Here is a 16,865-nt window from a genome sequence, read left to right as displayed (position 1 = left end):
GATGTCATTGAGTTTATCAGGCCCGACTTGATCACAGAATCTCATGTCATCATAAATATAACTGGATTTTCGCCATATGGTCTCATTTGTACAGGTGTACAAATGTTCGCCTCTTTTTTCAACAGTCCAGCTGCCAATCCTATCCCTGTAGATCCTATCCATGTAGATCCTATCCCTGCAGATCTTATCCGTGCAGATCCTATCCATGGAGATCCTATCCGTGCAGATCCTATCCATGTAGATCCTATCCCTGCAGATCCTATCCGTGCATTGTCGTTGCTGTTTTATACACCACCAACGGATGGTAATCCACGTTCAATCCTGAAAGTATTGCTGCTACCGGGGAAAGTTGTGGTGCGTGAAGTGCTGAAGGAAAGGAGAAGCATAGATGAGAAGAGATTTACATTGAAGTCCCTCCCTGCAAACTAATCCCAGATCAAGAGTACACCCTCTCAACAATAAATAAAAGAAAAAGAAAGAAAAAAATAACTTCCCCTTCCATCATAATTCAACCAAAGCAGGCAACATTTGAAGTTGATGAATCATCTTATACCAATTACATGCCAACATTTGACGTGATCTTAAAGGAAAGGTTTGAGGACATTAAGCTGCTTTTAAAAGACAGTAACACCTCAGACTGTGCATGGGAACGCCATATATCCCTTTCATCTCAAACTTTAAGAAGGCAACAAGATCAACGCACACTGAGCAGTCCAGCTGAAGACATACTGTTTTCTGTGCAGAGCAGCTTCATCGAAAGCATTTCGGTTCCCAGTCTCAATTGTGTCGTGGACAAACTCTTTGAGAAGAGGGTGTTAACTGACTCTGAGCAGGAAGAGGTCAATAAGAAGCCAGGGAGGGAGGAGAAGGCACGATTTGTCATCAATACAGTGAGGAAAAAAGGACCTGCTGCAAGTACACTCATGATATCGATTCTCTGTGAAAATGACCCATACCTCTCTGAACTTCTTGGGTTGAGGTAAAACTACCGATGTAGTTCCGCTCTTTCCATATGGGTTACATCTGTACGGTCTCTGAGTTAAAATTAGATGAATGAACACGGGGGATTGTAGAAAGAAAGCTGGATCTACTGTATATCCACCACCAAGTGACTTGTTGACAGGCAGCCCTCACTGGACTACAGGCTACGATCACAGGCCTACTGACATGTCTCAGTACCCAGAACCCACACTGAGTTTGTTAAAAAAGGCCTTCCCTTTATTTGCCTGAAATGACCTTTAAAAACCTCTGATACCGCAGGCTTTCATGGCTTGATATTGTTTTTTTTGCACCTTATTGTCTAATATCACGCACAGTATTACCTGCTGCTATGTTGATGTACCTTATGGCTAACCTCATGCAGGCCTACATGCTGTACCGGATGGATATGCTATGTACTGTATATATGTAGATATCTTTAGTTGAATTGTCTTTTCTTCTCCACTTGCTCCCATTGTCTCTGTACACAGAGCTTGCATTTCATGTTCTTGTCTTTCGGTGTCTTTAATATGACAGCCCACAGTCTTTGCTTGAAAAAGAGATCTTTGATCTCAAGGGTCTACCTTGTAAAATGAAGGTAAAACTAGAAAAAGTGCTCCTCGGAGCACAAGTCTCCGCCAGGTCAGGTACGTTATTGTGGCCTCCTGGTGGCGCTATAATAGGCCAATGTGAAAAGGGTGCCATTTATTCTTAGGTCGTTTACGGCAATCGGACACTGCATTCATGATTTGAGGCATTTTGTTCAAAAAAAAATGTTTTGCTAAATTAGACCTGCTGGTGGCGCTATAACAGGCCAATGTGAAAAAGGGTGGAATTTCCTCCTGGGCCTAGTGGGAATGTGTTTGTGAAATTTCACGGAAAATCGCAAGCTGCGTTCATGATTTGAGGCATTTTGTTCAAAACTGACCAATCCTGCAAATTTTGGAAGCGAACCTTAGCCAATGAGGATGGAATATGGGAAATCGGACAGATCCGTGTTGATCACATATGACTATAGATATACTGTGTACCGATTTGCATGACTTCTGGATACAATCTGTAGGAGTAATGTAAAAAAAATGGGTTTTGCACTAATCGGCCTCCAGGTGGCGCTATAACAGGCCCATGTGAAAAATTGGGGCAGAGGTTCTGAATTGGCATCCAGGGAGTGTGTGTGCACAGTTTCGCAGCGACCGGGCCAACAGAGACAGAGATTAGCTGCTAACACACGGACAGGACTGACGTACACACACGGACACACGCACGGACGGACGGAGGGTAAAACATACTCTCTCGCCATGCCTTTCGGCCTGGCGGAGACCATAAACAAATCAAATCAAAATAACAGTGGAAAACAGTGGCTGGACTGGTCCCTTTAAGGAAACAGACAAAACACATTAGTTGCCAGCCCTAGTATGTCAACATAATGCAAACACTGTATTCAAATCATTAAAAAGAACACAATGCATAAACCTACTTTGCTTTGCAGTGAATGCACACAAAAACTCCTGCAACACAATGGGGGGGACAAGGGCGGGGGACAACTCCAGCACCACAGCTGAGACAGAGGTTGTTCATGCCTTGTTTATTTTACTCTTATTTAAATAAGGCGAAACTAAATGCACAATCCCCATCATGGGGGGGGGGGGGGCACATTGTTAAATGGGAATAATGCAGGTCTATGATTGGAAAAGTATTACACACCTTAGCCATTGGCACAAGGGCTTTTTATTAAGCTTTATTGTACATATAAATGTCAGGACATGCAGAAAGGAAAAAAGTGTGGCGGTTTAAAATTAGCTATTCAAAATCAGAGATAGATATGCAGTGGTCTCCCATTACCTTTTGAGATGTCAAAGACCATATAGTGAAATGTCTTTGTGCTAAGGAAATCGTACGTCCTTGTGCTATTGATGGAGTCAAGTTAGTCTATTTATTTACCTTTGAGTAATAACAAAGAAACTATGGTATACATTACACATTCAACTTAAAATGAGATGCTGTGATGCACAGTCTCACATTATGTAGACAATATAACAAGCAGTTCCTTCAACAACCAGGTTCTATTGTTCTGAAGGAATTTGGAACAATCATTTAGGGTTCTATAGGGACTTGAATGGCCCATCGACCTTAATTACTCTTATAATGAATAACAAGAGGTAGGAGAGAGACTCATTCACACATGAGGACATGAATAAAGTATTTATTTTACATGTAAATGAATGGATAGCCGGGAACTACAGAGAAAAGATCACACGTGATTTATATCTCACTGTTCAAAGTCAGAGGTAGTGTGCACTGTCAGTCTCACAGCATCATTGCCTAAGTCAAAGAGACTACTCAGGCAGATAGTGATTTTGGAATGTAACAAGCATTCTGAAGAGATCATAGGCAATAATGCACAGTGAATCAGCAGTGTTATGAGAATAGAGTTAGGTAGATAGAAAATAAAATGTACCCAGGTCTAAACGTATGCATGTTGATATACCAAAGTATAAAACCATGTCAATCATTTAACCTGCATATGAAGCATTAAGCTAGCCAGGTTTTGTCAACATGGTGGCCGTGGGTCAAGATGGACCAAATGCCTTGGTGTAAATTGAGCCAATTAAACCTAATATTATTCACTATTCATACGTTTTATTATGTCTCTGCTACTCAAATTATGCTGTATGACCTTTCATTTGGATGAATACACTCATTTAAGAGAAGTTTTCAATGTTGTATTAACAATTGCAACTATTAAAAGGTTGTGAATTAAAAACACTTTATATAATTATAATATATAATTTAAATAACCACAAAGAAAATAAATAAGACTATTTGCAAAAGGGAAATGTGTTATTACATTATTTTTGATAAGTGAATACATTATGTGTTCAAGTTTAAACTTGAACATTTAAAATATTGTATGGCTCATTTTACCCATTGAGTTGAAATTGCCCCCTAATGTGGGGCAATTTGGCACAGGGTGTTAGATACTGATTGGTGGAGAGATGGTTCTATTGTTCTCTTTGGCCAATCGTTAAAATGAGTCCATCGTTCCACCTCAGGCTCTCTAGTATAAGAAGAGTTGGTAGTTTTAATTTGTCCACAACTCATCCAGGATATCAATCAGACTTAAGGTAAAGATGAACTCTATCAACATCAACTCTGCTGTACAGGATGGAAACAAAGACCTTGGTATGTTACTTGCTCTCTCTCCTTTTTCATTTCCCCTGTTCTGTAATAGTTCCATCGTGTTTTGTTGCTTTCCTTTTCAAGTCTAAAACATGTCTCATTATTCATGTTGTACTCAATCTTATATGGTGTTTCATTGAAAGTTGACTACTTGCTTAGCTAGATTTGGATGATTTCTGTTTTGCCTCACAGTTCTAACAAATATTCACTTACAATGCAAGTGCTTTTAGTATTACTAAAGTAACCACTTAATACTAGCACATTTAAAAGCTTGCAATGTGTCAAATCATCATGAGTTGTTATGAGCTTTCGGCTACTTTAGCTATGCTATTTTTTATTTAGGTCATTGTTAGTTAATTACTTGACAACATTGTTGGGGATTTATTGCACAATAACAACTATTTTAAAGACCATGAAGTACTGTCTTTCTAACTCTCAACAACTGTCATTGTTTCCAATCCAGTATTGCATCATCAGCCTGGCCTCCCTGTCCTACCAGAGCTGAATGAAAGAAGAAGCTTGGCAAAGCTAAAACACCACTGCTGTGATCAGTGTGGAAAACACTTCCCTAACATCTACAGCCTTAAAATGCACCAAAGAATTCACACTGGAGATAAACCATATGGATGTGATCAGTGTGGACAGCACTTCTCTCAAATGGCAAACCTTAAAAGCCACCAGCGAATTCACACAGGAGAGAAAGCCTATGGATGTGATCAATGTGGACAACACTTCTCAATAATGTCCAGCCTTAAAAGACACCAGAGAATTCACACTGGAGAGAAACCCTATGGATGTGATCAGTGTGGACAACACTTCTCTCAAATGACAAACCTTAAAAGCCACCAGAAAATGCACACCGGTGAGAAAGCCTATGGTTGTGATCAGTGTGAACTGCACTTCACTACAATGTCCAAACTTAAATTACACCAGAGAATTCACACTGGAGAGAAACCATATGGGTGTGATCAGTGTGGACAGCATTTCTCTATTATGTCTAACCTAAAAATGCACCAGAGAATCCACACTGGAGAGAAACCCTATGGATGTGATCAGTGTGGACAGAACTTCTCTAATATGTCTAACCTTAAAAGACACCAGAGAATTCACAGAGGGGAGAAATCCTTCCACTGTGATGTGTGTGGAAACGCTTTTATCCATTCACATTATTTAAAAGCTCACCAGGTTGTACATACTGGATTTAAACTGTTTCCTTGTGGTCAGTGTGGAAGGAGTTTTACTACTTCAAGCAGCCGAAAACGTCATGAGCGCACACATATGAAAGATACATCTTATTAATGTTAGCAGTGTGACAACAGCTTTATTATAGAGGATGAGAAACATCAGCAAATCCACATAACCAAGTGTATACATGATAATCCACTATTGCATTTCAAGCATGTGTTTATTAAGGCATAACATGTACATGAGCATGCTGATTCTATGTTTTTGTTATACTGTATTTGTGGAACATGTCCCACCAACATTTTGCTGCAGATAGAAATAAACAAATCTCAATATACCTTTTATTCTCAATCTTATTTGTTGTTTCACTGTAATGTGACCTGTATAATTTTGACATCAAATGTCCTCAGGGGTCTGTGTGTCAGTTACACCTTCCACACTGTGAGATGGGTGGAGGCAAGTTCTTGTATGTTGTCCATGTGATGGATGATGATGTCATTGAGTTTATCAGGCCCGACTTGATCACAGAATCTCATGTCATCATAAATATAACTGGATTTTCGCCATATGGTCTCATTTGTACAGGTGTACAAATGTTCGCCTCTTTTTTCAACAGTCCAGCTGCCAATCCTATCCCTGTAGATCCTATCCATGTAGATCCTATCCCTGCAGATCTTATCCGTGCAGATCCTATCCATGGAGATCCTATCCGTGCAGATCCTATCCATGCAGATCCTATCCCTGCAGATCCTATCCGTGCATTGTCGTTGCTGTTTTATACACCACCAACGGATGGTAATCCACGTTCAATCCTGAAAGTATTGCTGCTACCGGGGAAAGTTGTGGTGCGTGAAGTGCTGAAGGAAAGGAGAAGCATAGATGAGAAGAGATTTACATTGAAGTCCCTCCCTGCAAACTAATCCCAGATCAAGAGTACACCCTCTCAACAATAAATAAAAGAAAAAGAAAGAAAAAAAGAACTTCCCCTTCCATCATAATTCAACCAAAGCAGGCAACATTTGAAGTTGATGAATCATCTTATACCAATTACATGCCAACATTTGACGTGATCTTAAAGGAAAGGTTTGAGGACATTAAGCTGCTTTTAAAAGACAGTAACACCTCAGACTGTGCATGGGAACGCCATATATCCCTTTCATCTCAAACTTTAAGAAGGCAACAAGATCAACGCACACTGAGCAGTCCAGCTGAAGACATACTGTTTTCTGTGCAGAGCAGCTTCATCGAAAGCATTTCGGTTCCCAGTCTCAATTGTGTCGTGGACAAACTCTTTGAGAAGAGGGTGTTAACTGACTCTGAGCAGGAAGAGGTCAATAAGAAGCCAGGGAGGGAGGAGAAGGCACGATTTGTCATCAATACAGTGAGGAAAAAAGGACCTGCTGCAAGTACACTCATGATATCGATTCTCTGTGAAAATGACCCATACCTCTCTGAACATCTTGGGTTGAGGTAAAACTACCGATGTAGTTCCGCTCTTTCCATATGGGTTACATCTGTACGGTCTCTGAGTTAAAATTAGATGAATGAACACGGGGGATTGTAGAAAGAAAGCTGGATCTACTGTATATCCACCACCAAGTGACTTGTTGACAGGCAGCCCTCACTGGACTACAGGCTACGATCACAGGCCTACTGACATGTCTCAGTACCCAGAACCCACACTGAGTTTGTTAAAAAAGGCCTTCCCTTTATTTGCCTGAAATGACCTTTAAAAACCTCTGATACCGCAGGCTTTCATGGCTTGATATTGTTTTTTTTGCACCTTATTGTCTAATATCACGCACAGTATTACCTGCTGCTATGTTGATGTACCTTATGGCTAACCTCATGCAGGCCTACATGCTGTACCGGATGGATATGCTATGTACTGTATATATGTAGATATCTTTAGTTGAATTGTCTTTTCTTCTCCACTTGCTCCCCTTGTCTCTGTACACAGAGCTTGCATTTCATGTTCTTGTCTTTCGGTGTCTTTAATATGACAGCCCACAGTCTTTGCTTGAAAAAGAGATCTTTGATCTCAAGGGTCTACCTTGTAAAATGAAGGTAAAACTAGAAAAAGTGCTCCTCGGAGCACAAGTCTCCGCCAGGTCAGGTACGTTATTGTGGCCTCCTGGTGGCGCTATAATAGGCCAATGTGAAAAGGGTGCCATTTATTCTTAGGTCGTTTACGGCAATCGGACACTGCATTCATGATTTGAGGCATTTTGTTCAAAAAAAAATGTTTTGCTAAATTAGACCTGCTGGTGGCGCTATAACAGGCCAATGTGAAAAAGGGTGGAATTTCCTCCTGGGCCTAGTGGGAATGTGTTTGTGAAATTTCACGGAAAATCGCAAGCTGCGTTCATGATTTGAGGCATTTTGTTCAAAACGGACCAATCCTGCAAATTTTGGAAGCGAACCTTAGCCAATGAGGATGGAATATGGGAAATCGGACAGATCCGTGTTGATCACATATGACTATAGATATACTGTGTACCGATTTGCATGACTTCTGGATACAATCTGTAGGAGTAATGTAAAAAAAATGGGTTTTGCACTAATCGGCCTCCAGGTGGCGCTATAACAGGCCCATGTGAAAAATTGGGGCAGAGGTTCTGAATTGGCATCCAGGGAGTGTGTGTGCACAGTTTCGCAGCGACCGGGCCAACAGAGACAGAGATTAGCTGCTAACACACGGACAGGACTGACGTACACACACGGACACACGCACGGACGGACGGAGGGTAAAACATACTCTCTCGCCATGCCTTTCGGCCTGGCGGAGACCATAAACAAATCAAATCAAAATAACAGTGGAAAACAGTGGCTGGACTGGTCCCTTTAAGGAAACAGACAAAACACATTAGTTGCCAGCCCTAGTATGTCAACATAATGCAAACACTGTATTCAAATCATTAAAAAGAACACAATGCATAAACCTACTTTGCTTTGCAGTGAATGCACACAAAAACTCCTGCAACACAATGGGGGGGACAAGGGCGGGGGACAACTCCAGCACCACAGCTGAGACAGAGGTTGTTCATGCCTTGTTTATTTTACTCTTATTTAAATAAGGCGAAACTAAATGCACAATCCCCATCATGGGGGGGGGGGGGGCACATTGTTAAATGGGAATAATGCAGGTCTATGATTGGAAAAGTATTACACACCTTAGCCATTGGCACAAGGGCTTTTTATTAAGCTTTATTGTACATATAAATGTCAGGACATGCAGAAAGGAAAAAAGTGTGGCGGTTTAAAATTAGCTATTCAAAATCAGAGATAGATATGCAGTGGTCTCCCATTACCTTTTGAGATGTCAAAGACCATATAGTGAAATGTCTTTGTGCTAAGGAAATCGTACGTCCTTGTGCTATTGATGGAGTCAAGTTAGTCTATTTATTTACCTTTGAGTAATAACAAAGAAACTATGGTATACATTACACATTCAACTTAAAATGAGATGCTGTGATGCACAGTCTCACATTATGTAGACAATATAACAAGCAGTTCCTTCAACAACCAGGTTCTATTGTTCTGAAGGAATTTGGAACAATCATTTAGGGTTCTATAGGGACTTGAATGGCCCATCGACCTTAATTACTCTTATAATGAATAACAAGAGGTAGGAGAGAGACTCATTCACACATGAGGACATGAATAAAGTATTTATTTTACATGTAAATGAATGGATAGCCGGGAACTACAGAGAAAAGATCACACGTGATTTATATCTCACTGTTCAAAGTCAGAGGTAGTGTGCACTGTCAGTCTCACAGCATCATTGCCTAAGTCAAAGAGACTACTCAGGCAGATAGTGATTTTGGAATGTAACAAGCATTCTGAAGAGATCATAGGCAATAATGCACAGTGAATCAGCAGTGTTATGAGAATAGAGTTAGGTAGATAGAAAATAAAATGTACCCAGGTCTAAACGTATGCATGTTGATATACCAAAGTATAAAACCATGTCAATCATTTAACCTGCATATGAAGCATTAAGCTAGCCAGGTTTTGTCAACATGGTGGCCGTGGGTCAAGATGGACCAAATGCCTTGGTGTAAATTGAGCCAATTAAACCTAATATTATTCACTATTCATACGTTTTATTATGTCTCTGCTACTCAAATTATGCTGTATGACCTTTCATTTGGATGAATACACTCATTTAAGAGAAGTTTTCAATGTTGTATTAACAATTGCAACTATTAAAAGGTTGTGAATTAAAAACACTTTATATAATTATAATATATAATTTAAATAACCACAAAGAAAATAAATAAGACTATTTGCAAAAGGGAAATGTGTTATTACATTATTTTTGATAAGTGAATACATTATGTGTTCAAGTTTAAACTTGAACATTTAAAATATTGTATGGCTCATTTTACCCATTGAGTTGAAATTGCCCCCTAATGTGGGGCAATTTGGCACAGGGTGTTAGATACTGATTGGTGGAGAGATGGTTCTATTGTTCTCTTTGGCCAATCGTTAAAATGAGTCCATCGTTCCACCTCAGGCTCTCTAGTATAAGAAGAGTTGGTAGTTTTAATTTGTCCACAACTCATCCAGGATATCAATCAGACTTAAGGTAAAGATGAACTCTATCAACATCAACTCTGCTGTACAGGATGGAAACAAAGACCTTGGTATGTTACTTGCTCTCTCTCCTTTTTCATTTCCCCTGTTCTGTAATAGTTCCATCGTGTTTTGTTGCTTTCCTTTTCAAGTCTAAAACATGTCTCATTATTCATGTTGTACTCAATCTTATATGGTGTTTCATTGAAAGTTGACTACTTGCTTAGCTAGATTTGGATGATTTCTGTTTTGCCTCACAGTTCTAACAAATATTCACTTACAATGCAAGTGCTTTTAGTATTACTAAAGTAACCACTTAATACTAGCACATTTAAAAGCTTGCAATGTGTCAAATCATCATGAGTTGTTATGAGCTTTCGGCTACTTTAGCTATGCTATTTTTTATTTAGGTCATTGTTAGTTAATTACTTGACAACATTGTTGGGGATTTATTGCACAATAACAACTATTTTAAAGACCATGAAGTACTGTCTTTCTAACTCTCAACAACTGTCATTGTTTCCAATCCAGTATTGCATCATCAGCCTGGCCTCCCTGTCCTACCAGAGCTGAATGAAAGAAGAAGCTTGGCAAAGCTAAAACACCACTGCTGTGATCAGTGTGGAAAACACTTCCCTAACATCTACAGCCTTAAAATGCACCAAAGAATTCACACTGGAGATAAACCATATGGATGTGATCAGTGTGGACAGCACTTCTCTCAAATGGCAAACCTTAAAAGCCACCAGCGAATTCACACAGGAGAGAAAGCCTATGGATGTGATCAATGTGGACAACACTTCTCAATAATGTCCAGCCTTAAAAGACACCAGAGAATTCACACTGGAGAGAAACCCTATGGATGTGATCAGTGTGGACAACACTTCTCTCAAATGACAAACCTTAAAAGCCACCAGAAAATGCACACCGGTGAGAAAGCCTATGGTTGTGATCAGTGTGAACTGCACTTCACTACAATGTCCAAACTTAAATTACACCAGAGAATTCACACTGGAGAGAAACCATATGGGTGTGATCAGTGTGGACAGCATTTCTCTATTATGTCTAACCTAAAAATGCACCAGAGAATCCACACTGGAGAGAAACCCTATGGATGTGATCAGTGTGGACAGAACTTCTCTAATATGTCTAACCTTAAAAGACACCAGAGAATTCACAGAGGGGAGAAATCCTTCCACTGTGATGTGTGTGGAAACGCTTTTATCCATTCACATTATTTAAAAGCTCACCAGGTTGTACATACTGGATTTAAACTGTTTCCTTGTGGTCAGTGTGGAAGGAGTTTTACTACTTCAAGCAGCCGAAAACGTCATGAGCGCACACATATGAAAGATACATCTTATTAATGTTAGCAGTGTGACAACAGCTTTATTATAGAGGATGAGAAACATCAGCAAATCCACATAACCAAGTGTATACATGATAATCCACTATTGCATTTCAAGCATGTGTTTATTAAGGCATAACATGTACATGAGCATGCTGATTCTATGTTTTTGTTATACTGTATTTGTGGAACATGTCCCACCAACATTTTGCTGCAGATAGAAATAAACAAATCTCAATATACCTTTTATTCTCAATCTTATTTGTTGTTTCACTGTAATGTGACCTGTATAATTTTGACATCAAATGTCCTCAGGGGTCTGTGTGTCAGTTACACCTTCCACACTGTGAGATGGGTGGAGGCAAGTTCTTGTATGTTGTCCATGTGATGGATGATGATGTCATTGAGTTTATCAGGCCCGACTTGATCACAGAATCTCATGTCATCATAAATATAACTGGATTTTCGCCATATGGTCTCATTTGTACAGGTGTACAAATGTTCGCCTCTTTTTTCAACAGTCCAGCTGCCAATCCTATCCCTGTAGATCCTATCCATGTAGATCCTATCCCTGCAGATCTTATCCGTGCAGATCCTATCCATGGAGATCCTATCCGTGCAGATCCTATCCATGCAGATCCTATCCCTGCAGATCCTATCCGTGCATTGTCGTTGCTGTTTTATACACCACCAACGGATGGTAATCCACGTTCAATCCTGAAAGTATTGCTGCTACCGGGGAAAGTTGTGGTGCGTGAAGTGCTGAAGGAAAGGAGAAGCATAGATGAGAAGAGATTTACATTGAAGTCCCTCCCTGCAAACTAATCCCAGATCAAGAGTACACCCTCTCAACAATAAATAAAAGAAAAAGAAAGAAAAAAAGAACTTCCCCTTCCATCATAATTCAACCAAAGCAGGCAACATTTGAAGTTGATGAATCATCTTATACCAATTACATGCCAACATTTGACGTGATCTTAAAGGAAAGGTTTGAGGACATTAAGCTGCTTTTAAAAGACAGTAACACCTCAGACTGTGCATGGGAACGCCATATATCCCTTTCATCTCAAACTTTAAGAAGGCAACAAGATCAACGCACACTGAGCAGTCCAGCTGAAGACATACTGTTTTCTGTGCAGAGCAGCTTCATCGAAAGCATTTCGGTTCCCAGTCTCAATTGTGTCGTGGACAAACTCTTTGAGAAGAGGGTGTTAACTGACTCTGAGCAGGAAGAGGTCAATAAGAAGCCAGGGAGGGAGGAGAAGGCACGATTTGTCATCAATACAGTGAGGAAAAAAGGACCTGCTGCAAGTACACTCATGATATCGATTCTCTGTGAAAATGACCCATACCTCTCTGAACATCTTGGGTTGAGGTAAAACTACCGATGTAGTTCCGCTCTTTCCATATGGGTTACATCTGTACGGTCTCTGAGTTAAAATTAGATGAATGAACACGGGGGATTGTAGAAAGAAAGCTGGATCTACTGTATATCCACCACCAAGTGACTTGTTGACAGGCAGCCCTCACTGGACTACAGGCTACGATCACAGGCCTACTGACATGTCTCAGTACCCAGAACCCACACTGAGTTTGTTAAAAAAGGCCTTCCCTTTATTTGCCTGAAATGACCTTTAAAAACCTCTGATACCGCAGGCTTTCATGGCTTGATATTGTTTTTTTTGCACCTTATTGTCTAATATCACGCACAGTATTACCTGCTGCTATGTTGATGTACCTTATGGCTAACCTCATGCAGGCCTACATGCTGTACCGGATGGATATGCTATGTACTGTATATATGTAGATATCTTTAGTTGAATTGTCTTTTCTTCTCCACTTGCTCCCCTTGTCTCTGTACACAGAGCTTGCATTTCATGTTCTTGTCTTTCGGTGTCTTTAATATGACAGCCCACAGTCTTTGCTTGAAAAAGAGATCTTTGATCTCAAGGGTCTACCTTGTAAAATGAAGGTAAAACTAGAAAAAGTGCTCCTCGGAGCACAAGTCTCCGCCAGGTCAGGTACGTTATTGTGGCCTCCTGGTGGCGCTATAATAGGCCAATGTGAAAAGGGTGCCATTTATTCTTAGGTCGTTTACGGCAATCGGACACTGCATTCATGATTTGAGGCATTTTGTTCAAAAAAAAATGTTTTGCTAAATTAGACCTGCTGGTGGCGCTATAACAGGCCAATGTGAAAAAGGGTGGAATTTCCTCCTGGGCCTAGTGGGAATGTGTTTGTGAAATTTCACGGAAAATCGCAAGCTGCGTTCATGATTTGAGGCATTTTGTTCAAAACGGACCAATCCTGCAAATTTTGGAAGCGAACCTTAGCCAATGAGGATGGAATATGGGAAATCGGACAGATCCGTGTTGATCACATATGACTATAGATATACTGTGTACCGATTTGCATGACTTCTGGATACAATCTGTAGGAGTAATGTAAAAAAAATGGGTTTTGCACTAATCGGCCTCCAGGTGGCGCTATAACAGGCCCATGTGAAAAATTGGGGCAGAGGTTCTGAATTGGCATCCAGGGAGTGTGTGTGCACAGTTTCGCAGCGACCGGGCCAACAGAGACAGAGATTAGCTGCTAACACACGGACAGGACTGACGTACACACACGGACACACGCACGGACGGACGGAGGGTAAAACATACTCTCTCGCCATGCCTTTCGGCCTGGCGGAGACCATAAACAAATCAAATCAAAATAACAGTGGAAAACAGTGGCTGGACTGGTCCCTTTAAGGAAACAGACAAAACACATTAGTTGCCAGCCCTAGTATGTCAACATAATGCAAACACTGTATTCAAATCATTAAAAAGAACACAATGCATAAACCTACTTTGCTTTGCAGTGAATGCACACAAAAACTCCTGCAACACAATGGGGGGGACAAGGGCGGGGGACAACTCCAGCACCACAGCTGAGACAGAGGTTGTTCATGCCTTGTTTATTTTACTCTTATTTAAATAAGGCGAAACTAAATGCACAATCCCCATCATGGGGGGGGGGGGGGCACATTGTTAAATGGGAATAATGCAGGTCTATGATTGGAAAAGTATTACACACCTTAGCCATTGGCACAAGGGCTTTTTATTAAGCTTTATTGTACATATAAATGTCAGGACATGCAGAAAGGAAAAAAGTGTGGCGGTTTAAAATTAGCTATTCAAAATCAGAGATAGATATGCAGTGGTCTCCCATTACCTTTTGAGATGTCAAAGACCATATAGTGAAATGTCTTTGTGCTAAGGAAATCGTACGTCCTTGTGCTATTGATGGAGTCAAGTTAGTCTATTTATTTACCTTTGAGTAATAACAAAGAAACTATGGTATACATTACACATTCAACTTAAAATGAGATGCTGTGATGCACAGTCTCACATTATGTAGACAATATAACAAGCAGTTCCTTCAACAACCAGGTTCTATTGTTCTGAAGGAATTTGGAACAATCATTTAGGGTTCTATAGGGACTTGAATGGCCCATCGACCTTAATTACTCTTATAATGAATAACAAGAGGTAGGAGAGAGACTCATTCACACATGAGGACATGAATAAAGTATTTATTTTACATGTAAATGAATGGATAGCCGGGAACTACAGAGAAAAGATCACACGTGATTTATATCTCACTGTTCAAAGTCAGAGGTAGTGTGCACTGTCAGTCTCACAGCATCATTGCCTAAGTCAAAGAGACTACTCAGGCAGATAGTGATTTTGGAATGTAACAAGCATTCTGAAGAGATCATAGGCAATAATGCACAGTGAATCAGCAGTGTTATGAGAATAGAGTTAGGTAGATAGAAAATAAAATGTACCCAGGTCTAAACGTATGCATGTTGATATACCAAAGTATAAAACCATGTCAATCATTTAACCTGCATATGAAGCATTAAGCTAGCCAGGTTTTGTCAACATGGTGGCCGTGGGTCAAGATGGACCAAATGCCTTGGTGTAAATTGAGCCAATTAAACCTAATATTATTCACTATTCATACGTTTTATTATGTCTCTGCTACTCAAATTATGCTGTATGACCTTTCATTTGGATGAATACACTCATTTAAGAGAAGTTTTCAATGTTGTATTAACAATTGCAACTATTAAAAGGTTGTGAATTAAAAACACTTTATATAATTATAATATATAATTTAAATAACCACAAAGAAAATAAATAAGACTATTTGCAAAAGGGAAATGTGTTATTACATTATTTTTGATAAGTGAATACATTATGTGTTCAAGTTTAAACTTGAACATTTAAAATATTGTATGGCTCATTTTACCCATTGAGTTGAAATTGCCCCCTAATGTGGGGCAATTTGGCACAGGGTGTTAGATACTGATTGGTGGAGAGATGGTTCTATTGTTCTCTTTGGCCAATCGTTAAAATGAGTCCATCGTTCCACCTCAGGCTCTCTAGTATAAGAAGAGTTGGTAGTTTTAATTTGTCCACAACTCATCCAGGATATCAATCAGACTTAAGGTAAAGATGAACTCTATCAACATCAACTCTGCTGTACAGGATGGAAACAAAGACCTTGGTATGTTACTTGCTCTCTCTCCTTTTTCATTTCCCCTGTTCTGTAATAGTTCCATCGTGTTTTGTTGCTTTCCTTTTCAAGTCTAAAACATGTCTCATTATTCATGTTGTACTCAATCTTATATGGTGTTTCATTGAAAGTTGACTACTTGCTTAGCTAGATTTGGATGATTTCTGTTTTGCCTCACAGTTCTAACAAATATTCACTTACAATGCAAGTGCTTTTAGTATTACTAAAGTAACCACTTAATACTAGCACATTTAAAAGCTTGCAATGTGTCAAATCATCATGAGTTGTTATGAGCTTTCGGCTACTTTAGCTATGCTATTTTTTATTTAGGTCATTGTTAGTTAATTACTTGACAACATTGTTGGGGATTTATTGCACAATAACAACTATTTTAAAGACCATGAAGTACTGTCTTTCTAACTCTCAACAACTGTCATTGTTTCCAATCCAGTATTGCATCATCAGCCTGGCCTCCCTGTCCTACCAGAGCTGAATGAAAGAAGAAGCTTGGCAAAGCTAAAACACCACTGCTGTGATCAGTGTGGAAAACACTTCCCTAACATCTACAGCCTTAAAATGCACCAAAGAATTCACACTGGAGATAAACCATATGGATGTGATCAGTGTGGACAGCACTTCTCTCAAATGGCAAACCTTAAAAGCCACCAGCGAATTCACACAGGAGAGAAAGCCTATGGATGTGATCAATGTGGACAACACTTCTCAATAATGTCCAGCCTTAAAAGACACCAGAGAATTCACACTGGAGAGAAACCCTATGGATGTGATCAGTGTGGACAACACTTCTCTCAAATGACAAACCTTAAAAGCCACCAGAAAATGCACACCGGTGAGAAAGCCTATGGTTGTGATCAGTGTGAACTGCACTTCACTACAATGTCCAAACTTAAATTACACCAGAGAATTCACACTGGAGAGAAACCATATGGGTGTGATCAGTGTGGACAGCATTTCTCTATTATGTCTAACCTAAAAATGCACCAGAGAATCCACACTGGAGAGAAAC

This window comes from Gymnoscopelus braueri (genome assembly GCF_963280865.1).
Source record: "Gymnoscopelus braueri genome assembly, chromosome: 23".
Classification (NCBI taxonomy): domain Eukaryota; kingdom Metazoa; phylum Chordata; class Actinopteri; order Myctophiformes; family Myctophidae; genus Gymnoscopelus; species Gymnoscopelus braueri.
Note: the sequence above shows the minus strand (reverse complement) of the source record.